The 26,772-nt window shown below is 41.7% G+C and overlaps 1 protein-coding gene across 10 annotated transcripts in view; it reads right to left on the bottom strand.

Moving 5' to 3' along the window:
• The window catches only part of LOC139446763 (plasma membrane calcium-transporting ATPase 2-like), a 186,237-nt gene that overhangs the window by 156,331 nt on the left and 3,134 nt on the right, over window positions 1–26,772 (bottom strand). For 9 of the 10 annotated variants that reach the window (XM_071228086.1, XM_071228085.1, XM_071228084.1 and 6 more), the window contains exon 2: window positions 14,367–14,545. The gene's annotated coding sequence lies outside the window, so the exon portion shown is untranslated. Of the gene's footprint in view, window positions 1–14,366; window positions 14,546–15,894; window positions 16,164–26,772 lie in introns of those variants that run through there. The other variant, XM_071228074.1, reaches the window with a different exon arrangement.

The raw sequence follows: 26,772 nt of genomic DNA, 5'->3' as shown, positions 1-26,772 counted from the left end.
GAAATATACATTGCCTGCCAAAGGCTCACATAATGCAACGCTGGTTCATAATATATGATATTGATGATTTGACAACACACTCCACTAATTACCTCCCCATATTACCAGAGGGCCAATTACTGGCCACTGCACATACTGCCTCATGCTGATTGCCAATTTCAACATTGTTTTCAATGTTTGCGAAGTGGCCGATAGCAACATGATGTCATATCAATGCATTGTGACATATAATTAAAGATAACACCATCCATTGTTCATAATTTCACAACCCATGAATATCCAGGGTAAAATAGGTCTTCAGCAACCCATGCTTGTAAAAGGCGACTATGCTGGTCGTTAGAGGCGACTAAGGGGATCGGGTGGTCAGGCTCGCTCAGTGCCGTAGCCAGCCCGGGGGCAGTTGCCCCCCTGGATACTTTATAGAAAACTATTTTCCTTGTTAAAGTTAACTTGAATAAGAAAGGAATAATCTTATTTACACCCCACCCCACCCCACCCCACCCCACCCCCAAGTCGCTAACTTGATTGATGCATGTCATTGTACCTCATTTGTACGGATCGATGCTCATGATGTCAATCACCAGATTGTCAGGTCCAGACTTGATTATTTACAGACTGCAGTCATAAAGTTGGAATATTGCTGAGTGCAGCGTCAAACAACAAACAAACAAATGTCACAGATGATCTTCTGCGAAGTTATTTTTCTACATTATCCTAGAAAAAGGATTGTAGGCAATATATAGAATCTTCTCAAAACTAAAAATGCATTATCTACCCCTCAGGGCTTCAGACAAGTTTTTAGACATTGAGTATTTACCCACAAATTGGGTATTGATAGTTTTCTTTGCAGCTTCAGTATGTTTGTACTCCCCTCGGTCCAGTCTAGTGGGTATTTTTACACAAGAGTGTAGACAATTGTCTAAATAATTCTTCTTAAAATGCTGTCACAGGTTACAATTAATTTGTATATGTTTGTGTGCTGCCTTAGAGTGCAACATATCACGTAAACTCACAACAGCAATACACATTACAAATTACCAATCAGCGAGACGAGTCATCTTTATTCATACATGATTGACTGCAATAGTGTTCATGTATGTGTGATGTATGAAGCCTGTAAATAACAAGTGCAAAAGTGAGCGTGGCTCACTAATACACCCGACCCGCCTAGTGTGTCAATAGTTACTAATTAAATAGCTAGGAAAGGGTTAGCCTTAGGGTTTGAAAAATTCATAAAAAAATGGAAAATTAATAAAAACAATATTTTTCTCTTTGACTGCCTCCCTCCTTATGACACAGATTATATGTACTAAGTTTGAGATGAATCCCCTGAATAGTTTAAGAGAAATCGCAAGGACAAAATTTCAGACGGACAGACAGACGGACGGACTGTCGCAATATACTCAAGAAAATATGGTCCATGTACAAAAACGAACAGGATTTATTGGTTCATTACTCTAAAAGCTGTTATGCTATTGGTTTTTTAAAATTTCTCATGAATTTTTTTACGCTATCAACTCAATATTAATTTGGTAATGGTGACTTATTTTGTGTATTTTATGCAAATACACAGCCCTGTCCCTCATGAATTAATGTTGGAAGTCCCCCATCTAGGCCCAGGACATAACATCTGGAATTCCTAATAGCTGGAAGTTATTACCTATTTATGCTGCATCATTATATTTCATTTCCTCTGTGTGCCATGAGCATCATTTACCTGTGTAATAACATGAATAATGAACCAGGCAACAGGAAAGATATGCACTGTTGGTGACACATACAGGCAATGAACACTAGCATGTGTCACTGCATGTGACTATCGGTGTTATACTATGTTATACAGTTGTACACAGTGTCTGAAACAGCAGCCTACCACTATCCTGTGCCATGAACACTAGCATGTGTCACTGCATGTGACTATCAGTGTTATACTATGTTATACAGTCGTACACAGTGTCTGAAACAGCAGCCTACCACTATCCTGTGCCATGAACACTAGCATGTATCACTGCATGTGACTATCAGTGTTATACTATGTTATACAGTCGTACACAGTGTCTGAAACAGCAGCCTACCACTATCCTGTGCCATGAACACTAGCATGTATCACTGCATGTGACTATCGGTGTTATACTATGTTATACAGTCGTACACAGTGTCTGAAACAGCAGCCTACCACTATCCTGTGCCATGAACACTAGCATGTGTCACTGCATGTGACTATCGGTGTTATACTATGTTATACAGTCGTACACAGTGTCTGAAACAGCAGCCTACCACTATCCTGTGCCATGAACACTAGCATGTATCACTGCTACACGTGCATCAGTGTTATATAGAGAATCTCACCCGAGTGTCTTTTGACATAAAATATATCAACACGAGTTGATAAAAGTGGAAAGATTCTGAGGCTTGCCGAGGATTTTTGCCACTTTTATCAACGAGTGTTGATATATTTGATGTCAAAAGACACGAGGGTGAGATTTTATTTATCATCCAACATCATTCTTCCAACTTTTTCAATTTGTAGACAGTAATTAGCAGTGTCTTCACTGTAAAAAGGTACTGCTTACAGCTTCAGTAGCAGAGCCATTAGTGATGTCATTTGATTGTGACATCATGGTAACCAGTGATGTCACAATGGTCTGCAAAGCATTGTGATGTAATTTCATTGCAGCGATATCTACATGTACAGTGTTATACAGCCTTACACAGTGTCTAAAATCTCAATTTTTTTTTTTTTTTCTATTTTTCAATGTTTAGCACATGGTTTAAAAGTACAAAAACAGCGATTTAGCAAACAGTTTATACAACCTGAATTAATGTTTTGTGATAATTGGGATTTATTAGAATTAGAAGATGAATATCATTTTGCACTAGTTTGCCCATGTTATGAAAAAAGCAGAGATAGTTTAATTCCTCGTTATTTTTATCATTGTTGATCAAGACAGACATTTGCCTCCCTGATTTCCCCCAAAAATGTTAATGTTATGAGGTTTTGGTCTTTATCAAAAGAGAAAAAAAATGCCAGTTTACTGTTAAGCAGAAGGGTTAATCTGTATTAAAGATATAGCTTTATTCATAGATATATACTTATATATTTAGAAATTACTTAATACATCCATATGCCACTATCATACATCTGATATCGTACATATGAAAGAAATGAAATTGTACTCTTGCCCATGAGTCTCTCTCTCTCTCTCTCTCTCTCTCTCTCTCTCTCTCTCTCTCTCTCTCTCTCTCTCTCTCAGGATTTAAGAGACTGGCCCTCTTTGTTGCTATCTCCTGAGCACACAAGCATTTTTAACATTATCATATCTTGTTTAGTGCTGATGAAAAAAAGAAAAAAAGTTCCTTCCTGACCAAAAAAAACATACCAACAAGAAACACATTTACCATTTCGGACAAAGTCAGAGCAAGGATCACAAAAAGATATAAATCACAAAACATAAAGCTTATCCAGAAACAGTTTTTAACACTGCTACCTCAATAAATCAGATGTATTTAACATGTGCATGTACTGATCAAAGCCAACTCATCGGCTGCAGCAATTTAAGAAGCGAAGCTAAATCCATACATTTAATGCGCCTCTGTTTTCCTAAACAGCTCAGGTGATGAGTCACAGTATTGCGACAGGCTCGAGACAGGGAATTCGGGAAGCAACCAGCACTGCGTGGAGCTTGGACTGACGTGTGGCTTAATGAATCTTGTGACAGGAAAATGTCTAGAGTATACACCCACTCCTGCCTCATATAGATGCGCTGTTTGCCACCTCTACCATGAGGTTTGCTGAGGAGCAGCACTGTAATGTAATTACTCCAACTCTGTGATCGAGCTTACGTCACCGGCAGTCCCTGATGTCTTCTTCAAGTGGAAAAAATCCACCATTTAACATGATTCCGGCTAATTCAAGTTTTATACCAAAGTGAAAAAGATCATTTAAGTTCATTTAGAGAGGTCGTTTGCCCAAGCCTTTTCCTGAAATGTTCTATTTCCAATCTACTTAACATTTTACACTGAGTCTTAAATCTTCTCTAAGTAGATAAAAAACATCATCATCATGATCATATCAACCCTATTTCACTGTATGGCTGAGTAAAAACAACAACAACAAGAGCAAAAGTGAACGTGGTCACTAATACCCCCGACCCGCCTAGTGCATCAGTAGTTTCAAATTAAATAATGGATAGGGTTAGGGTTTGAAAAATTTATAAAAAAATGGAAAATTAATACAAACATTTTTTTTCTTTTGACGGCACCCCTCCATATGACACAGATTATATGTACTTAGTTTGAGATGAATCCACTGAATACATGGAATAATATAAGAGAAATCGCACGGGCAAAGTTTTCGGACAGACGGACAGACAAAAAGATGCAAGGTTCTCCATCTTGGTCGTACTTTTAGTCACAATCTTGTATGATAAAACAGTCAACAAGTCAGTAGGGTGTGGTCAGCAAATTTTCCTCACTCATTGTTTGTTTGCTTGTTTGTTTGTTTGTTCGTTTAACAATCCTGAGATTTTAAGTTTCAGGTTTATGGAACAGCAGATAGCCGCAGAAAACCTCATCGGAAAAGACAAAAAGAAGGACCCAAAATCTGTTTTTGATGGCTGACTGATGCTCGTGTCTACATAAAATATCATAAACATAAACTGGCATACAAACTGACTATGAAACATACATTAAATGTAATGATTAACATAAGGAAAATATGGCGTGAAACCCTGACACTCACTTGATGTTATCACAACAATGTAATCTTCACACAGTCTTCACTTGCACCAAATCTATTTTTGACCAACCCACTATTGTATCGTATTGTTTGTTGTTCAACGCCGCACTCAGTTATATGACACCGCTCTGTAAATAATCCAGTCTAGGGCCAGACAATCCAGTGATTGACATCATGAGCATCAATCCACACAATTGGGATACGATGACATGCATCAACCAAGTCAGCGAGCCTGACCACCAGATCCCGTTAGTCGCCTCTTACCACAAAAAAGTTGCTTTTTACGGCAAGCAAGGGTTGCTGAAGACCTATTCTACCCATGATCTTCACAGGTCCCTCACTCACTGCCCACCTTGACAGGCAGTTCCATAAAACCATCAACAAACAAATCTGGTGACGAGTCAGTATAATAGGAACTAAAATTAAAAATAAAAAATCAACAATCAATCTTAATATTTTCCTTCCATTCCAAAAATACTTTAAAGCAACTGCTAAATTTTTTTATTTCATGTTCGGAAAAGCATCAGGCAAATTACGAAGGCTAAAACTGACATTGTCCAGCTGATCCCTTGGACAAGTGTTGAAAACAGCGTACCTTTGTTTCCCTGTTAGTAGATAAAACTAGATATAGTTAGCAAAATATTCATCTCTCATCTCCCATTAACAGAACATGAATTGGATACTTCCTGTGATTGCATGAAGGATCTTATGAATAAAACACCAATCAATAGGCACCATGGGTTTCTCTGTGCAAGCAACAATCAATAGGCACCATGGGTTTCTCTGTGCAAGCAACAATCAATAGGCACCATGGGTTTCTCTGTGCAAACAACGATCAATAGGCACCATGGGTTTCTCTGTGAAAGCAATGATCAATAGGCACCGTGGGTTTCTCTGTGCAAACAACGATCAATAGGCACCATGGGTTTCTCTGTGCAAGCAACAATCAATAGGCACCATAGGTTTCTCTGTGCAAGCAACGATCAATAGGCACCATGGGTTTCTCTGTGCAAGCAACAATCAATAGGCACCATGGGTTTCTCTGTGCAAGCAACAATCAATAAGCACCATGGGTTTCTCTGTGCAAACAACGATCAATAGGCACTGTGGGTTTCTCCGTGCAAACAACAATCAATAGGCACCATAGGTTTCTCTGTGCAAACAACGATCAATAGGCACAATGGGTTTCTCTGTGCAAGCAACAATCAATAGGCACCATGGGTTTCTCTGTGAAAGCAATGATCAATAGGCACTGTGGGTTTCTCTGTGCACACAACGATCAATAGGCACCATGGGTTTCTCTGTGCAAACAACGATCAATAGGCACAATGGGTTTCTCTGTGCAAGCAACAATCAATAGGCACCATGGGTTTCTCTGTGAAAGCAATGATCAATAGGCACTGTGGGTTTCTCTCTGCAAACAACGATCAATAGGCACCATGGGTTTCTCTGTGCAAACAACGATCAATAGGCACAATGGGTTTCTCTGTGCAAGCAATGATCAATAGGCACCATGGGTTTCTCTGTGCAAACAACGATCAATAGGCACCATGGGTTTCTCTGTGAAAGCAATGATAAATAGGCACCGTGGGTTTCTCTGTGAAAGCAACGATCAATAGGCACCGTGTTTTTTTCTGTGCAAGCAACAATCAATAGGCACCATGGGTTTCTCTGTGCAAGCAACAATCAATAGGCACCATGGGTTTCTCTGTGCAAGCAACAATCAATAGGCACCATGGGTTTCTCTGTGCAAGCAACAATCAATAGCCACCATGGGTTTCTCTGTGCAAGCAATGATCAATAGGCACCGTGGGTTTCTCTGTGCAAGCAACAATCAATGGGCACAATGGGTTTGTGCAAGCAACAATCAATAGGCACCATGGGTTTCTCTGTGCAAGCAACAATCAATAGGCACTGTGGGTTTCTCTGTGCAAGCAACAATCAATAGGCACAATGGGTTTCTCTGTGCAAGCAATGATCAATAGGCACCGTGGGTTTCTCTGTGCAAGTAACAATCAATAGGCACCATGGGTTTCTCTGTGCAAGCAATGATCAATAGGCACCATGGGTTTCTCTATGCAAGCAACAATCAGTGAGTGAGTGAGTGAGTATGGTTTTACGCCGCTTTTAGCAATATTCCAGCAATATCACCGCGGGGGACTCCAGAAATGGGCTTCACGCATAGTACCCATGTCAGGAATTGAACCCTGGGAGAAAACAGGGGCGTTCGGTAGCCTAGAGGTGTAAGCGTTAGCTTACCACACTACTTGACACTAGACTCATCAAATCTGTTACTGTTATAAGCTTAAGTCAATGGATAAGCTCCTCATAATATGTAAAGGCTGATGAACTATATTTACCCTGCTTACAACAGCAATCTGTAGTAGTAGTGTTATGATCAGGTAACTTGTAAGTACACAGGATCACATGCATACCAGCTAGAATTACACCTGGCAGGTAACCTGTGTCCCCAGGTAGCTAATCACACAGGTAGGCGGGTAACCCTCACCGGAAATATCCTTTAGCACACCACTGACTGCATTTTTCACATGGTCCAAGAAAGTTGTCAAAGGGTCCATTAAATTTTGTCCATATTACTGTATTATACATATAATTACTCTCGCGAGGTCATTATGCCAAAACAAGAACCTGATGACACGATCCCTTAGTTGGTCTGATCGAATCAAAGCTGGTCCAAGGCTGGGGAGACCACTCAAAGGTCGGCTCCTCAGGTCCTTGTGTTTGATAATATTGACCTTGCCAAGAGAAATCGGTTGTTTTGATATACTGAAATTAATTTATACAGCACTGAATTTCACCTTTTTTCGTCTTCTGTTTTATTACAAAAATAAGTCGGGTCAAGATCTACTGGAAAGATTGGCAAACAAAGTATAGCTACTTGCAGACAGCATATTGTTTTCTAGCAGACAAAGTCAATATTGATCAGGTGACAGGTCAGTAGTGAGAACATGGTGAGTTTAACACTGACACCAGCGTCATGTGCAACATACGCAAACATTGACACCAGCGTCATGTGCAACATACGCAAACACTGACACCAGCGTCATGTGCAACATCAGCAAACACTGACACCAGCGTCATGTGCAACATCAGCAAACACTGACACCAGCGTCATGTGCAACATACGCAAACACTGACACCAGCGTCATGTGCAACATACGCAATCACTGATACCAGCGTCATGTGCAACATCAGCAAACACTGACACCAGCGTCATGTGCAACATCAGCAAACACAGACACCAGCATCATGTGCAATATCAGCAAACACAGACACCAGCGTCATGTGCAATATCAGCAAACACAGACACCAGCGTCTTGTGCAACATACGCAAACACTGACACCAGCGTCATGTGCAATATCAGCAAACACTGACACCAGCGTCATGTGCAACATACGCAAACACTGACACCAGCGTCATGTGCAACATCAGCAAACACTGACACCAGCGTCATGTGCAACATACGCAAACACTGACACCAGCGTCATGTGCAACATACGCAAACACTGACACCAGCGTCATGTGCAACATCAGCAAACACTGATACCAGCGTCATGTGCAATATTAGCAAACACTGACACCAGCGTCATGTGCAACATACGCAAACACTGACACCAGCGTCATGTGCAACATCAGTAAACACTGACACCAGCGTCATGTGCAACATCAGCAAACACTGACACCAGCGTCATGTGCAACATCAGTAAACACTGACACCAGCGTCATGTGCAACATACGCAAACACTGACACCAGCGTCATGTGCAAGATCAGTAAACATTGACACCAGCATCATGTGCAACATCAGTAAACACTGACACCAGCGTCATGTGCAACATCAGCAAACACTGACACCAGCGTCATGTGCAACATCAGTAAACATTGACACCAGCGTCATGTGCAACATACGCAAACACTGACACCAGCGTCATGTGCAACATCAGCAAACACTGACACCAGCGTCATGTGCAACATACGCAAACACTGACACCAGCGTCATGTGCAACATCATCAAACACTGATACCAGCGTCATGTGCAATATTAGCAAACAGACACCAGCGTCATGTGCAACATACGCAAACACTGACACCAGCGTCATGTGCAACATACGCAAACACTGACACCAGCGTCATGTGCAACATACGCAAACACTGACACCAGCGTCATGTGCAACATCAGCAAACACTGACACCAGCGTCATGTGCAACATACGCAAACACTGACACCAGCGTCATGTGCAACATCATCAAACACTGATACCAGCGTCATGTGCAATATTAGCAAACACTGACACCAGCGTCATGTGCAACATACGCAAACACTGACACCAGCGTCATGTGCAACATACGCAAACACTGACACCAGCGTCATGTGCAACATCAGCAAACACTGACACCAGCGTCATGTGCAACATCAGCAAACACTGACACCAGCGTCATGTGCAACATACGCAAACACTGACACCAGCGTCATGTGCAACATCATCAAACACTGATACCAGCGTCATGTGCAATATTAGCAAACACTGACACCAGCGTCATGTGCAACATACGCAAACACTGACACCAGCGTCATGTGCAACATACGCAAACACTGACACCAGCGTCATGTGCAACATCAGCAAACACTGACACCAGCGTCATGTGCAACATACGCAAACACTGACACCAGCGTCATGTGCAACATACGCAAACACTGACACCAGCGTCATGTGCAACATCAGCAAACACTGATACCAGCGTCATGTGCAATATTAGCAAACACTGACACCAGCGTCATGTGCAACATACGCAAACACTGACACCAGCGTCATGTGCAACATCAGCAAACACTGACACCAGCGTCATGTGCAACATACGCAAACACTGACACCAGCGTCATGTGCAACATACGCAAACACTGACACCAGCGTCATGTGCAACATCAGCAAACACTGATACCAGCGTCATGTGCAATATTAGCAAACACTGACACCAGCGTCATGTGCAACATACGCAAACACTGACACCAGCGTCATGTGCAACATCAGTAAACACTGACACCAGCGTCATGTGCAACATCAGCAAACACTGACACCAGCGTCATGTGCAACATCAGTAAACACTGACACCAGCGTCATGTGCAACATACGCAAACACTGACACCAGCGTCATGTGCAAGATCAGTAAACATTGACACCAGCATCATGTGCAACATCAGTAAACACTGACACCAGCGTCATGTGCAACATCAGCAAACACTGACACCAGCGTCATGTGCAACATCAGTAAACATTGACACCAGCGTCATGTGCAACATACGCAAACACTGACACCAGCGTCATGTGCAACATCAGCAAACACTGACACCAGCGTCATGTGCAACATACGCAAACACTGACACCAGCGTCATGTGCAACATCATCAAACACTGATACCAGCGTCATGTGCAATATTAGCAAACAGACACCAGCGTCATGTGCGACATACGCAAACACTGACACCAGCGTCATGTGCAACATACGCAAACACTGACACCAGCGTCATGTGCAACATACGCAAACACTGACACCAGCGTCATGTGCAACATCAGCAAACACTGACACCAGCGTCATGTGCAACATACGCAAACACTGACACCAGCGTCATGTGCAACATCATCAAACACTGATACCAGCGTCATGTGCAATATTAGCAAACACTGACACCAGCGTCATGTGCAACATACGCAAACACTGACACCAGCGTCATGTGCAACATACGCAAACACTGACACCAGCGTCATGTGCAACATCAGCAAACACTGACACCAGCGTCATGTGCAACATCAGCAAACACTGACACCAGCGTCATGTGCAACATACGCAAACACTGACACCAGCGTCATGTGCAACATCATCAAACACTGATACCAGCGTCATGTGCAATATTAGCAAACACTGACACCAGCGTCATGTGCAACATACGCAAACACTGACACCAGCGTCATGTGCAACATACGCAAACACTGACACCAGCGTCATGTGCAACATCAGCAAACACTGACACCAGCGTCATGTGCAACATACGCAAACACTGACACCAGCGTCATGTGCAACATCAGCAAACACTGACACCAGCGTCATGTGCAACATACACAAACACTGACACCAGCGTCATGTGCAACATCAGCAAACACTGACACCAGCGTCATGTGCAACATACACAAACACTGACACCAGCATCATGTGCAACATATGCAAACACTGACACCAGCGTCATGTGCAACATCATCAAACACTGACACCAGCGTCATGTGCAACATCATCAAACACTGACACCAGCATCATGTGCAACATCAGCAAACACTGACACCAGCGTCATGTGCAACATCAGCAAACACTGACACCAGCGTCATGTGCAACATCAGCAAACACTGACACCAGCGTCATGTGCAACATCAGCAAACACTGACACCAGCGTCATGTGCAACATCAGCAAACACTGACACTAGCGTCTTGTGCAACATAAGCAATATTCATAAAAGGTAAACTATCCCATGGTTCAAGTTATTCAGAACCAACTTGTCCAACTTCAATTGAATACATCAAACTAACATCTACTATCTTCGCTGATGGCAGAGAAAATATGTGAATATTTGACACTAATTACAACACCAAAATGTAGGCCAGAAATGGGCATTCAAAAATTATCCCAAAACACAATAAATCATCAAAAAATCTATTTCAACCCTGGCCCAGTCCATCTGCCATTGCACACAGGAAATGTATTATTAAACAGTGGGGGCAGTTGCCCCTGGAACACAGCACAGAACCACCATGACCTCCGTTCCTCCACACAAACACGGAGTGTCCTTCACAACTTCTAACCAACAAGCTGTAGAATGTACTGAATGCTTGTCAGACGTGACTAATGGAAGGCCTTCCTGACAAAGACAATACATCACCATTAACATGGCAGGGCAGGACGGCGGTGTTCCCACCTATCCAGGACATTTGTGAAAAATACTACAACACATTTTTAAGGTATAACTTCATCTTCAAAAACTAACATTGAACATGCACACGACAGACTTGTGCTCTCAGTACCAACGCAGGGAGCCAGACCTGGGTGAGAATACCACCCAAGCACTCTGTTTCTTGTCTCGGTACAAACACAAGAAGACAAACATGGCCATGGGTTGAAATAAGTCCCAAACAGTCCAATGGTAGACTAACAATCTTGTATTAAACAATACCCTCCTCAACTCAACCCGATGCTGATGTGGAATACAGCTAGCTAGCGGTGGCTAGAGGTGCTTTTGTATACGCATCACTATTGTTTGTTTTTTCATAAAATAAATATATTCCACAGTCGTGGTGAAGGACTAAGGCCATTGGTTGTCTCCTTGGCTAATGCATGTCATCGTATCCCAGTTGATAGTGAGTGAGTGAGTTGGGTTTAACGCCGCTTTTAACAGTATTCCAGTTATATCACGGCGTGTCAGCTTAATGTGGGAGGAAAGCCCGAAGTGATGCAGGTCTTAGACGTTTACCACTTCGGTGAAACCCACGAGCACGGGTATGGTGCTGACAAACCTAGCCCAGTCAATCACTGGATTGTCTGGTTCAGATTTAATTATTTACAGACCACCATTATATAGCTGGAATATTGCTAAAAGGAGCTTTAAACAACAAAGAAACAATTACTGCTTGTCTCAGTACAAATACAAGGAGGCAGACCTCAGGTGGAATAGGTCCCAAGCACTCTATTCCTTGTCTCAGTACAAACACAAGGAGGCAGACCTCAGTCGGAATAGGTCCCAACCACTCTATTCCTTGTCTCAGTACAAACACAAGGAGGCAGACCTCAGTTGGAATAGGTCCCAAGCACTCTATTCCTTGTCTCAGTACAAACACAAGGAGGCAGACCTCAGGTGGAATAGGTCCCAAGCACTCTATTCCTTGTCTCAGTACAAACACAAGGAGGCAGACCTCAGTTGGAATAGGTCCCAACCACTCTATTCCTTGTCTCAGCACAAATACAAGGAGGCAGACCTCAGTTGGAATAGGTCCCAAGCACTCTATTCCTTGTCTCAGCACAAATACAAGGAGGCAGACCTCAGTTGGAATAGGTCCCAAGCACTCTATTCCTTGTCTCAGTACAAACACAAGGAGGCAGACCTCAGTTGGAATAGGTCCCAACCACTCTATTCCTTGTCTCAGTACAAATACAAGAAGGCAGACCTCAGTTGGAATAGGTCCCAAACACTCTATTCCTTGTCTCAGCACAAACACAAGGAGGCAGACCTCAGGTGGAATAGGTCCAAACCACTCTATTCCTTGTCTCAGTACAAACACAAGGAGGCAGACCTCAGTTGGGATAGGTCCCAAGCACTCTATTCCTTGTCTCAGTACAAACACAAGGAGGCAGACCTCAGGTGGAATAGGTCCAAACCACTCTATTCCTTGTCTCAGTACAAACACAAGGAGGCAGACCTCAGGTGGAATAGGTCCCAAGCACTCTATTCCTTGTCTCAGCATTAATACAAGAAGGCAGACCTCAGTTGGAATAGGTCCCAAGCACTCTATTCCTTGTCTCAGCACAAATACAAGAAGGCAGACCTCAGTTGGAATAGGTCCCAAGCACTCTATTCCTTGTCTCAGCACAAATACAAGAAGGCAGACCTGGGTTAGAAGGGATTCCTATCTTTGTGAAACCCACAAGCACAGGTATAGTGCTGTCAAACCAATAAACATAAGCAGGGTGGACTGAAAATCCTAAGATTCTGCTACACTTCGGAGAAACTAGCACCAAGAAAACTAATAACACAAAGGCACATCTTCCGCTTTAATACTTGTACAAACATACCAACCATACTTTATGAACATATTCTGTGCTCAAAAGACCGCCATTTGTGACGATAAAGCCCCTTGTAACAATAAAAATTCTACCTCTTACAACACGGACAATTTCAAGGGAGGATATTCATATATCTCTTTACTAGTTTACAACAGTAAATTCATATGTTTTTTACTAAAAGATGATGATAACAAATAAAATAACTGCCTACACGGCTATCGGTGGGGGAAAAAAAGGAAAAGAGATATTTTTTTTAACATTTTCTAAAAAATTAAAGTCGGCGGGTCCGTAAACCAAAAAATATAAAACACCTGGCCTTAAGCATTTATTAAGATTTACATGGAACTGTCTTTAAAAAAGTGAAAACATGATCTGTAAATTCCATATCCTTTAAATGAAATGAATAAAAAAAGCCATTGAAATGTGTGAGTGAGTTGGTTGGAATTGCGCAATATCTCTGCAAGGGACACTAGAGAGAGGATTTACACATTGAACCATGTGGGATTTGAATCCCGACCCTCAGCATTATGAGTAAAGCAACTACACCCCACACCCCACACAGTACAAACGCAGGGAGCCAAGCCCCACACCCCACACGCCACACTCCACACCCCACGATTCACCTCCCCCATGAACTATGAGAAATTTTGGAATCGGATTATAGGAAGGAGTCCCGTTTGACAGAGGAGTCATAACATAGCTAGGTAGATTGCTATATTGAGCAACAATACAATAGTTACCAAACTAATCGTAGAAAAGGAACATTGAGGGCAAACACATCCACTTACCAGCAGTTTAGAGGGTCTCCAGTGAGTGGACTGGTCCACTCAGTGTTGATTGGTCAATGAGGTGGTATGTGGAGTGAAGAACACAGTGGGGAATAACGACAATATCTCCACGCTCAGTGCGGCACCACTGTCACATGAGCTTCAGTATCACTCAGTATACATTGTCCTCTCCGTTTATCCTGAAAATAAGAACACATTAAGCTTGTAGGCGTGAGGAAAAGTAGGTCCCCATGTTCATAATGTCACATCATTTTTGCAAGTAAATGTCAGTTGAAAATAACATTGCATTGACATCACATCCTGAAACTGGAAGATGCAGTGAGAAGACACAGAGCAATTGATTTATACTTTGGAATCATCAGTGATGGTAGAATATTCAAAAGTTTCAAACATATCCTATTAAATGTGTGTCTCACCAATGCTCAGCTTGACTTAGCAAAATTAACTCAAGCCAACACAAATCTAATCATGTGAAGATGCAAGGTTAGAATTGGTATGGTTAGTTTGATAGATTGTTTCTTGTTTAACACCATACTCAGCAATATTCCAGATATATGACAGCGGTCTGTATATAATCAAGTCTGGATCAGACAATCCAGTGATTGACATCATGAGCATCGATCCACGCAATTGGGATGTGATGACATGCATCAACAAAGTCAGCGAGCCTGACCACCCGATCCCACTAGTCGCCTCTTGCGACAAGCATAGTCCAGCTATATCAAGTGATTGACATCATGAGCATCGATCTACGCAATTGGGAGCCTGACCATCCAATCACGTGAGTTGCTTCTTACGACAAGCATAGCCGCCATTTACAGCAAGCAAAGGTTGGTGAAGGCCTATTCTACCCTGGATCTTCACAGGAAGAAGGTAAAAAGTGACTAACGGGATCAGGTGGACAGGCTGACTGACTTGGTTGATGCATGTCATGTATCCCTAATGGGCAGATTGATGGTCATGTCCATCACTGGACTCTTAACATAAAGAGACTGATGTCATCTAGCTGAAATATGGCTGTGTGTGGTATTTAACAACAAACAAACAAATCCAAAAGCAAACACTAAATGCCCCATTCTGTGACCTTAGCTACTAGCTTGGGTCTTGTTAAATTCTCTTTGTTCAATAATAGCTACCAAAAACATCTCCATAGTCGTAAGAAATGTCTCCTAAAAGCACAATCCATTCTGGCCATGTTAGAGCATGAATCACTATTAAACAGTGATGATACCAGGTGTTCGCAAAAAGGTGAGCATATCCTGCACCACCAGTGGGACTTGTCATAAACACATGCAAAGGCAAGTCAATTGTTCACCTGAAAAAACATGGTAAAAATCAAAACTGGGAATTACATAGGTGCTTTGCTAATAATTAACCACTCAACATTTGCAAAGCACTACATCTTTAAAAAAACCAACAATTTTACAAATGTTGAAAAGTATGGTTCATATACTAACACAAGAATCAATTGAAAATAAAGCCAAGCGAAAAGTCTAATATTCAAACATTGTTAGCACAGTCTCCTTACCATTTAACTGTTCACTTCAGATTACACAGGGCTGAAAACTTTTGTTTAACAAGTTCAGTTTGTACACTAGCCTGTATTTATAGATGCCTGTATATTTACCATGAATATATTCTTATCTTGAAAACATCACAACACCTTCCTTAAGGAGACAAGAATAACGTCACCAGATAACCTTTGGCCCAACACACACACACATACACAGTAATTCAACACGCTGTTTTCTGTTGTCATTCAGACACATACGTCACACACTTATTCACTGTCATATCGGGACCAGAAATAGATTTGGCGGTTCTTCCTATAATGATTAACTGACAGTGAGGAGGCCACGCATAGGCCGACCCTGGGCCAGCACCGCTCTCCTCTACACTACAATAAGTCAACTCAAACACAGTTGGCCTGGTGACGACACACGGCCACAAAAATATCTTGACACACAAGGATATATGCAGCCTAGATATTGCTTCATCACAGACAATGATATGTTGGTATTTCACAATACCGGTGACTATAAGCACAGATCGGGGGGGGGGGGGGGAGGAGGAGGAGGGTCGGGTCGGTTCAAAAGGGACACGATAAATATAGGTTTCATGCTAGGTTCTACAGTCAACTGACACAGTCGAGTCACACGTTTGTCACAGTCGAGTGCTTGAGTTTGCCGAGAGCTATAACTGCTTGTCAATGTTTGTCATGGTCTTCATACAGCATATAAATGACTACGTGTAATTGGGCCCCCTAAATAAACCCTCAAAACTAGGCCTTGGAATTTATATCTTTCATGAGCATGATGAAAAACTACACTAATAATTAACAAGAAACATGTTGCTACATATGCAATGGAGAAGATGGATATGGTTAAGTAAGCATTGTATGTGAATACATTAAACTTTACCAGGAAAGCCAAGCGTCCTTGACAAACCCAAGGTTAAAAGTACAAAACTAATATGCTTAATACGGCGAATAAGGCTGTGTGTTCGTTTGTTGTTTGTTTGTTGTTTAACGCATGGACCCTAAGACTCCCTTAATTTCAAACACTACAGCGTCCCCATTTACCAGTAATTACCACTTCTTTACTGGAAAAATTAGGTGATATTCATATAAGTACATTTATCATACAAAGTCTGCTTGTTTGTTACCATCAGGGTTTCCCCTTGTCTATTTGTAGGTTAAATATCCATTTGTAGCGACTTCGTCTCGAAATATTAAAAATAAAAGAAGAGAAAATTGTGACTGAAGTTTGTGTGAATGACATACAGATCTAAGTTACTTCAGAGATGACATCTTTGCACTGAACATGATGTTAAAAGAATTAAAACCAAATAATTTTCATAATTTGTTTTTTATTTGTTGAAAGTTGAAACTGGTAATTTTTAGAGTTTCAAAAGCCAGCGGGAACACTGCACTAGTAAGTGACATAAACACAGTTGGCAACAGTACAGCAATTTTTTGCCTGTAAATATTCAAAACTTGACCAGACAGAAAGGGACACTGATAACTGATGGAGGATACTGTTCTCGACGTAATAAGTGCCCTGCTCTAATAAGCGCCCATGGTGATTTTATTTGCTAATATATTGGCGAGTGAACAATCCCAATTAGCATCTCTTCCGATTGATCAATGTACACAAGACTTAGTTATTCGCGTATAATACGCACTCGTGTGTTATATTCACCCTTAATTATGGGCAATTAAATTCTGGAAAAATATATCTGTCATGTATAATACACACAGACTTTTCTTTTGTATCATTTCAGGTCCTCAAACGTAGAAATTTACGATCTTTCAACTCTGTATTTTTTCACCAAGATTATATTCTAATAAGAGCCCTTATTTCTAATTTTGAGAGCGCCCTGGGCGCTTTTTGCGTCGAATACGGTACTTGGTTAGTCAGAGAAGGCATTGTAAGCACCAAGTATATATGTGGTACTGTCCATACACTAAGACCGCACAACAGAGTTTCAAACAGAACTTGCCAATAGGGCTGGGACGATACATCAACTGTGAGATCCGATACGTATCACGATACCTTACTCACGATCTGATATGTATCACAAGACTTGCATGTGCTCTTATCTGTAGTGCATAAGCCATCTTTTTGACAGACAGGATGGCCAAATACCTGGCACAAGGCACAATTAGCTAAGTCAAGTATGGCACAACAAATGAAAATATTTATGTTTTTACTATTAACTTGCACTCCTGATTAGTGTTTAGTGGAACAGTTATAAAAGCAAACATTTGAGGCCAGAATCAACATTTTTTATTTAGTGTGCGACGGTGATCGATACTTGTATCGAGCAGTAAAACATCGCCATCCACCGATGCATCGGTGCATCGTCCCACCACTACTTCCCAACACCAACACCAACACCAATGCATCGGTGCATCGTCCCACCACTACTTCCCAACACCAACACCACGCACACCAATGTATCGGTGCAACGTCCCACCACTACTTCCCAACACCAACACCAAGCACACCCAGGCATCGGTGCATCGTCCCACCACTACTTCCCAACACCAACACCAAGCACACCAATGCATCGGTGCATCGTCCCACCACTACTTCCCAACACCAACACCAAGCACACCAATGCATCGGTGCATCGTCCCACCACTACTTCCCAACACCAACACCAAGCACACCAATGCATCGGTGCATCGTCCCACCACTACTTCCCAACACCAACACCAATGCATGAAAGCATGTGCACCCATTCACACCAATTTGGCAAAATGACACACGGTCAGGTCAGTCTCTCAGCCACCAACCCATGCATCCTCATTTCAGAGACCTTGAAGTGATTGAGTGAGTGAATATGATTTTACACTGCTTTGAGCAATATTCTAGCAATATCACAACGAGTAACACAAAAATTGGCTTCATACATTGTACCCAGTGACCTTGAAACCAAAGGTAGGTAGAAATCAAATATTCACACATTTAAAGACTGTACTGGAAATAAAGAAAATTTAGGATGATTGGGGATCTGATTGTTTTGGCACAACATACATGTTGTGTCAGATTCTCTTCCAGACATGCTCTGTTAGAATAATAACAAGCTCAAAGTGTGATGAGTTTCACATGCACATCTGACAATACACCTTGAAAATTAGTAGACAGATGACAACAGTTCCATCAGAATTATTTATGGGGTTACAATACAATCCCCTTCAGTAGTTCCATATTTTCTATCAGATTGGTCAAACATCAATGATAGATACAGCACATATGATTTCACAGAATAATCTTCTGCCCAGACCCTGCCAGAATGGACAATTCTAAAACCAATCCTGGCAAGTAAGTGCTCCGAGAAAGGTGATATTTTTCTTTCATACACTTTCACATTCGTGAAAGTATGTATGAGGAAACAGGACAGTTCCCTGGCATTACTGCTAGCTTCAGCAGAAATATTTCCAATTTATACACAAAGTCTTGATCAACACAACTCAGTGGTGCCAAAATATCAGAATCTGGTAGTCATGGCAACAATTGATTTGCCAATGCCAGTGAAGGAATTTCATGGTCTGGATAAGCGATTGTCACCATCTATTGGCCTTGAAAAACATAACAGTACCTATTGCCATGGTTGAAACCACCCACGCTTTAAACATACAAACCAGGGGGAGGTTGTACAATGTCAATACACGTACACTTTGCTAGCTTGAAGAAAAAAGTCCTAAAGCAATTGTTGGACGGAACAATTCTACCATATTCTACCACATGTCTACCATTTTTTGTAGAATTTGTTGTTTAAAGCCTCAATCTGCAACATACCAGCTATGTGACGGCGCTCTGTCAATAATCGAGTTTGGCTTCCACAATCCCGCAATTTTCATCATGAGCATTGATCCATGCATTCTTACAACAATCGTAAGTTGAAGTAAACCAATATTCTTACCCAGAATCACCAAGGGTCCCATATATCATGAAGCATAACATGACTACAAGCAAATAGGCATCTGTGGGTGCATAATTTCAACTTCAGCACACAGATAAAACTCATGTTCGACATGTTTCACATCATGTCACATTCACAAATCAACAATAGAGAAAATTGAACCTAATGGCCAACATACCTAATAATTTACACTCGACATTACATATTAGGGCAGATCCATATTTCTTATTACATAATATTATGAACTGATTACTTGAATCATGAGCAAGAGGCCATGTACTGGATACAATGCAAATACGAATACATGCCCCCAAAACAAGTCCTTGTAAAGTAAACCACGGTTCGAAAATCGGGCAGGACGAGGACATTTCCTTGTGGACAAGACCTGTGAAGATTCCGGGTAGAATAGGTCTTCAGCAACCCATGCTTACCATAAAAGGTGACTATGCTTGTCTTAAAAGGCGACTAACGGGATCGGGTGGTCAGGCTTGCTGACTTGGTTGATGCATGTCATCGAACCCAATTGCGTGGATCGATGCTCATGATATCAATCACTGGATTGTCTGGTCCAGACTCTATTCTTTACAGACCGCCGTCATATAGCTGGAATATTGCTGAGTGCGGCGTTAAACAACAAACCAACCAACCAGCCTTGTGGACAAGCACTTTTTTCGTCAAAGGGACAGTAGGTTGACAGTCCCGTTGTTAAATCATGCATTAAATAATTTCCATGACGTCACATGCCTGATTCAGTTCTCAAACCAAAACAATAGAGCTCCAAACAGTGAAGCAGTCAAGTGCTGCGCAGAGTAAACTGGTTTCAGTCTTGTTTTTTTAATAGCGGCAAAATGGGGAGACGGTTTGAGTGTTTTTCTTACGGCTGAGTTACAAAATACAGTTTGCCAGCTTGATTAGATTAGAGGCCTTATCAAAGCCTAGAATACAATATAAATATGTCTCGGTCGTATGAAGCCAATCACTCTCCTACCCAGGGTTCCTTGTGGCCAGCCGAGTACCTCTGTCACATCGTCACATTTTACACATTTTGGCCAAGTGGTGATGTAAAATAACTAGATTTAGGCAGAAAACAACTAGTCCCTCTAGATTTTCACTTGTCTCTAACCGCCTCCGTGGTCTAATGGTAGAGCGTCCGCCCGGAGAGCGAAAGGTCCGGGGTTCGATCCCTGACCGCGTGATACCAAAAGACGTTCAAAGATGGTACTTGTTGTTACCCTGTCTGGTGCTCGGCATTAAGGGGCTAAAACAAGGACTGGTCGGCTCGGAGTCAGTATACTGTGTCTGAGTGGGGTATCCACGTTTAACTGCGGCATGGTATCTCAGTGAGCTAGCACTATAAATTGGCATTAGTCCGGACTAGTACAAGCAGCCACACACACATATACACGTGCATGCACGTCGCTATATAAGTGCAATAATCTTGGACGTGATGTTAAACCCCATTTCACCTCACTTCACTAGTCTCCCTAGATTTTCACTTGTCTCTGACAAATGGACTAGTGGCTGTGTCTATCCTTGCCCTTACAAGCAAAGCCTGCTGGGCAGCTGTATTCTTACCCGGAATCCCCACTGGTCTCGAGCTAATTGTAACAAGCAGCAATTCAAGAAGATATTTGTTAACAAACTGTTGCCATTCATTGAGCACTTCCATCCAAGGTCCTACTTATAGTATTTTCCTTACCACTGATCTTGTACTGATGACTACAGGGATCCAGACATGTGGCGTGTCTAGACGCCCATATATGGTCATCCGTCCCCTCGGGCCAGGGTCTCAGCTGTGCCACTGCTGAAGGATTATCAAACAAGAATGACCTGGCACATGTTATTAACAAAGCCAATGGGTAGGCCCTTATTCCTATAGATTGCGGTCATGATACTGTCTATCTGTACTGAAATGGCTGTAGGGATTTCAGCATGAACAAACGAGGGTCCTAATTGCAGGTGCTAATGAGCATAAGGCCAGCAGTTGACACCCTGGCATTACCCACAGGATCAATTAATCAATGTGGCTATCAATACTGACCACTTTCCTTGGCGACCGGTGAAGATCAGGGTTAGAATAGGTCTTCAGCAACCCATGCTTGCCATGAAAGGCGACTATGTCAACCGAATCAGACCACCCAATCACATAAGTTGCTTCTTACGACAAGCATAGTCGCTATCTACAGCAAGCTAAGGTTGGTGAAGGCCTATTCTACCCTGGATCTTCACGGGTATCGTAAGGAAAGGTAAGGAAGGTAAGAAGTGACTAACGGGATCGGGTGGTCAGGTTCGCTGACTTTGTTGATGCCTGTCTTTGTATCCAAATTGCGTGTAATGTCAATCACTGGATTGTCTGGACTCGATTATTTTAAGACAACCGTCATATAGCTGGAATATTGCTGAGTGCAGCGTTAAACAACAAACATACATTCCTCAGCCAGTTTGGTTTGGTTTGGCCATGGCAAAGAAGGACCCAGGACCATGGATACAGAGGTTACATTACAGTATGGTTTGAGTCACTGTTTAATGCCAGTCAGCAATATTCCACGTACATGACCCCGGGTACATAAATAATCGAGTCTGGACCACACAATCCAGTGATTGATATTGTGAGCACCATTCCTTGCCTTCCTTGGGCTATAATGACATGCAACCAAGTGTCCAAGTCTGAAAACCCGATCCATTTGATCACATCTTACATCTTACAACCAGCATACGACCAATTCTAACCTGGAATCCCCACTGGGGGATATGGAGTGAGTGAGTGAGTGAGTGAGTGAGTGAGTGAGTGAGGTTTACACCGCTTTTGACAATATTCCAGCCATATCACATCGGGGGACACTGGGAATGGGCTTCATGCAGGGAATCATGAAGGACGTCATAACAGAGGCAAATCTGGGATTCAAACAAGCAGATCCGGCATGGCTAAGGGAAGTAACTTCGCACAGAAAACTGCAGCACCCTCAACCTCTGATCCACCCATGTTCACCATGCTTTGGAAAGCCCAACATAGATGCTTACCACTGGATGAAATGGGCTTCACACATTGTACCCATGTCGGGAATTGAACCCGGGTCTTCGGCGTGACGAGCGAACGCTTTAACCACGAGGCTACCCGACCGCCCCCTGAAGCGCAAAAAACTATCGACAAGCCTCAGTGTCAATGGTGTTACTCTTGTAGTCACATATTAACACATTACTTGATTTGGCTTCTACAAGCATGAGAGACATTCCCATCAGAATGCCAACAGGGAAATAGACGTCAAGCTGATTTTAATTATGAAATTGATAACAAATATTTTATTGCTGGATGAGTGAACTATAATTAATGTATATCACATCAACATGCAAGCTGGCCAACTGATGTATGTGAATATTATCCTGTGCAATTAGCTTGTCCAATGGGCAAATACGCTGGTCCACTAGACAAACGAAGTCCACTAGACAAACTAAGTCCACTGGATAAATACAAAGGTCCACTGGACAAATACGCTGGTCCACGGAAGAAACAAGGTCCACTGGAAAAATATGATAGTCCACTGGACAATTACGCTGTTCCACTGGACAAATAAGGTCCACTGGACAAATACCAGTAAACATTAATCAGGACAAGAAATTTCACTCAATAACGAAACCTTTAACTTCATCAGAAATTATCCTTCTGAAACATCTGGAAAATGTCCTCAGTCAACTAATAACTAAACAACAAGCACATCAATCCCAATTTCAATGTAGAGCTGATAAAAGTGATTTGAAATTGAACATTGCTGGAACAAATGTACAAATAGATATAGTGATCAGCGCTTGAACAAGTCTAGGCTATTGCCAGGGCAACAACAAGTACCATCTTTCAACATATTTTGGTGTGACGCAGCCAGGAATTGAACCACCGTCCTTCTGCTCTCAGGGCAGAGGTCTATCCACTAGACCATGGAGAAGATCTGCAGTATGTAGAGATATTGTAACAAATTACTGCCCAATATTTATCACATACTGATATTACATCTGCTGAATTTACTAACTTACAAATACCTATTTACTAAGTTCTTAAAAAAGTGCCATGATTTTTCATTGACAGCAAGAACTAATGACTAATGATTGATCAACCAACCGGAGTCAAAAATCAGAAACAAAAATAAATACTTTCTTTCTCATTTTTATTAACTTACAAATCAGCTTTATTGGTGATTGATACAGATAAAACAACGATAGAGTACCAAAATACACTGCAGGATTTCACCGACGTGATACTATAAAAAGAGTGAGTGAGTATGGTTTTACGCCGCTTTTAGCAATATTCCAGCAATATCATGGCGGGGGACACCAGAAATGGGCTTCACACATTGTACCCATGTCAGGAATCGAACACGGGCCTTCGGTGTGACAAGCGAACACTTTAACCACTGGGCTATGCGACCACCCCTACCATAAACGGAGAAAATATCAGATTGGAACAGAAACAAACATTTATGTTTGTAAAACTCAACAAAAAACCGAACTTTATTTTGAAAGCAATCTTGGGTGGGTTAAAGTATGGGCCAATCTGCAACCCTTACATACAATGCTGTCCATTCAGCCTTGCAGAAATTGAGTAAAATTGAGGTGTAATATTTTGTAGATAATTTTGGCAATAATCACTTTTCACTATCAGTAACTCCCAGCGTCTTACGTAACACTTGTATATAGAGCTGACCAAGTGAATTACAGCTATGCCAACTGCAGTCCTGTGAACCAAGCTTCTCAGATTTCTCAAGGTAATACAAAGTACAAACAATAGCTTAGGCCCTCATTGAAATAAATACCGTAATCCACACAATTAAAGGCCTAGGGGTTAAACCTAGTCGGAAGCCAGACAGGGGCAGAGGTTCATTGGGACGTTGTACAATATAATTATTTAGGATACATGCAAATATTTATCAGTATTACAGTCCGAGCATCACAATTTCTGATACTCAGTTGTTGCCGCTTCACACTACCAAGCTACTGAACTTTAACCTAACACAGTTGAATAATAGTTATATTGAAACATTATGAATTGTACATTATGCATAATGTTGTACATTGTATCTACTGTTGTACATTGTGTAGATAGTTGTATGTTGTGTATACTGTTGTACATTGTGTAGACAGTTGTATGTTGTGTATACAGTTGTGTATACAGTTGTACATTGTGTATACTGTTGTACATTGTGTAGACAGTTGTATGTTGTGTATACAGTTGTACATTGTGTAGACAGTTGTACATTGTGTACAGTTGTACATTGTGTATACTGTTGTACATTGTGTAGACAGTTGTATGTTGTGTATACAGTTGTACATGGTATCTACTGTTGTACATTGTGTAGACAGTTGTATGTTGTGTATACAGTTGTACATTGTGTAGACAGTTGTACATTGTGTACAGTTGTACATTTTGTAGACAGTTGTACATTGTGTAAACTGTTGAGTGTTCTGTATACAGTTGTACATTGTGTAGACAGTTGTACATTGTGTATACTGTTGTACATTGTGTAGACAGTTGTATGTTGTGTATACAGTTTTACATTATGTAGACAGTTGTATGTTGTGTATACAGTTGTACATGGTATCTACTGTTGTACATTGTGTAGACAGTTGTATGTTGTGTATACAGTTGTACATTGTGTAGACAGTTCTACATTGTGTACAGTTGTACATTTTGTAGACAGTTGTACATTGTGTAAACTGTTGAGTGTTCTGTATACAGTTGTACATTGTGTAGACAGTTGTACATTGTGTATACTGTTTTACATTGTGTAGACAGTTGTATGTTGTGTATACAGTTGTACATTGTGTATATTGTTGTACATTGTGTAGACAGTTGTATGTTGTGTACAGCTGTACATTTTGTAGACAGTTGTACATTGTGTAAACTGTTGAGTGTTCTGTATACAGTTGTACATTGTGTATGCAGTTGTACATTGTGTATACAGTTGTACATTGTGTAGACAGTTGTACATTGTGTAAACTGTTGTGTTCTGTATACAGTTGCATATTGTGTAGACAGCTGTACATTGTGTATACTATTGTATGTTCTGTATACTGTTGTGTTGTATAGACTGTTGTATGTTGTATAGGTTGTTGTCCTCTGTGTAGCCTAATGAATGTTTTGTACACTTGAGATCAGGTTATTCTTTCACTAAGTAATACACATGTATTTCTGTATCCTCATGTAATGCGACACAGGTCTGTATGTGTATTGCATCAAAGCCTTTGTATTGTAGTGTATCATTTCACCTTTAACACCAGCCCTGACCACTTGATCCAATTTTGTCGCCCATTAGTCTTGCATCAAGCAATAAAGCTTGGGACCTATTCAGGCCTGGGTCCCCACAGAGTTATAATCGTAATGACCAGGTTTTCCAACTGAAGTTGACACAAGTAATAGTCTGCAAACAGGTCCGAGGCCACTCATAATCATTGTCTTGTGTTTTGTTTGTGTGTTGTTTGACGCCGCACTCAGCAATATTCCAGCTATATGACGGCGGTAAAATAATCGAGTCTGGACCAGAAAATCCAGTGATTGACAACATGAGCATAATCCACGCAATTGGGATCGATGACATGTATCAACCAAGTCAGCGAGCCTGACCACCCAATCCCGTTAGTTGCCTTTTACGACAAGCATAGTCACCTTTCACGGCAAGTATGGGTTGCTGAAGACCTATTCTAACCCGGAATCTTCACGGGTTTCATTGTCTTGTGACACTCTAGTACACACCAAATTTGTTGGCTGTTGTAACTCACAGCTATGTGGGGACTCGAACCCGGCCTTCGGTTTGACAGACGAACTCTTTAACCACTTGGCTACCCCACCATACCTTCATTTACTTTGAAGCAAACTGGGGTTTAGGCAAATGGGGACACAGAAAAATGGGACTCAACCACCTCCAGTCTCTCTCAGGAAGTCACCAGACTGGACAGCTAGTTAACTGTGAATCCGTTCCCACAGCAATGG

The sequence above is a fragment of the Haliotis cracherodii genome, unplaced genomic scaffold (assembly GCF_022045235.1).
Source record: "Haliotis cracherodii isolate W230 unplaced genomic scaffold, xgHalCrac1.p SCAF_6, whole genome shotgun sequence".
Taxonomy (NCBI): Eukaryota; Metazoa; Mollusca; class Gastropoda; order Lepetellida; family Haliotidae; genus Haliotis; species Haliotis cracherodii.
Note: the sequence above shows the minus strand (reverse complement) of the source record. Positions and strands in the feature narration are given on the sequence as shown.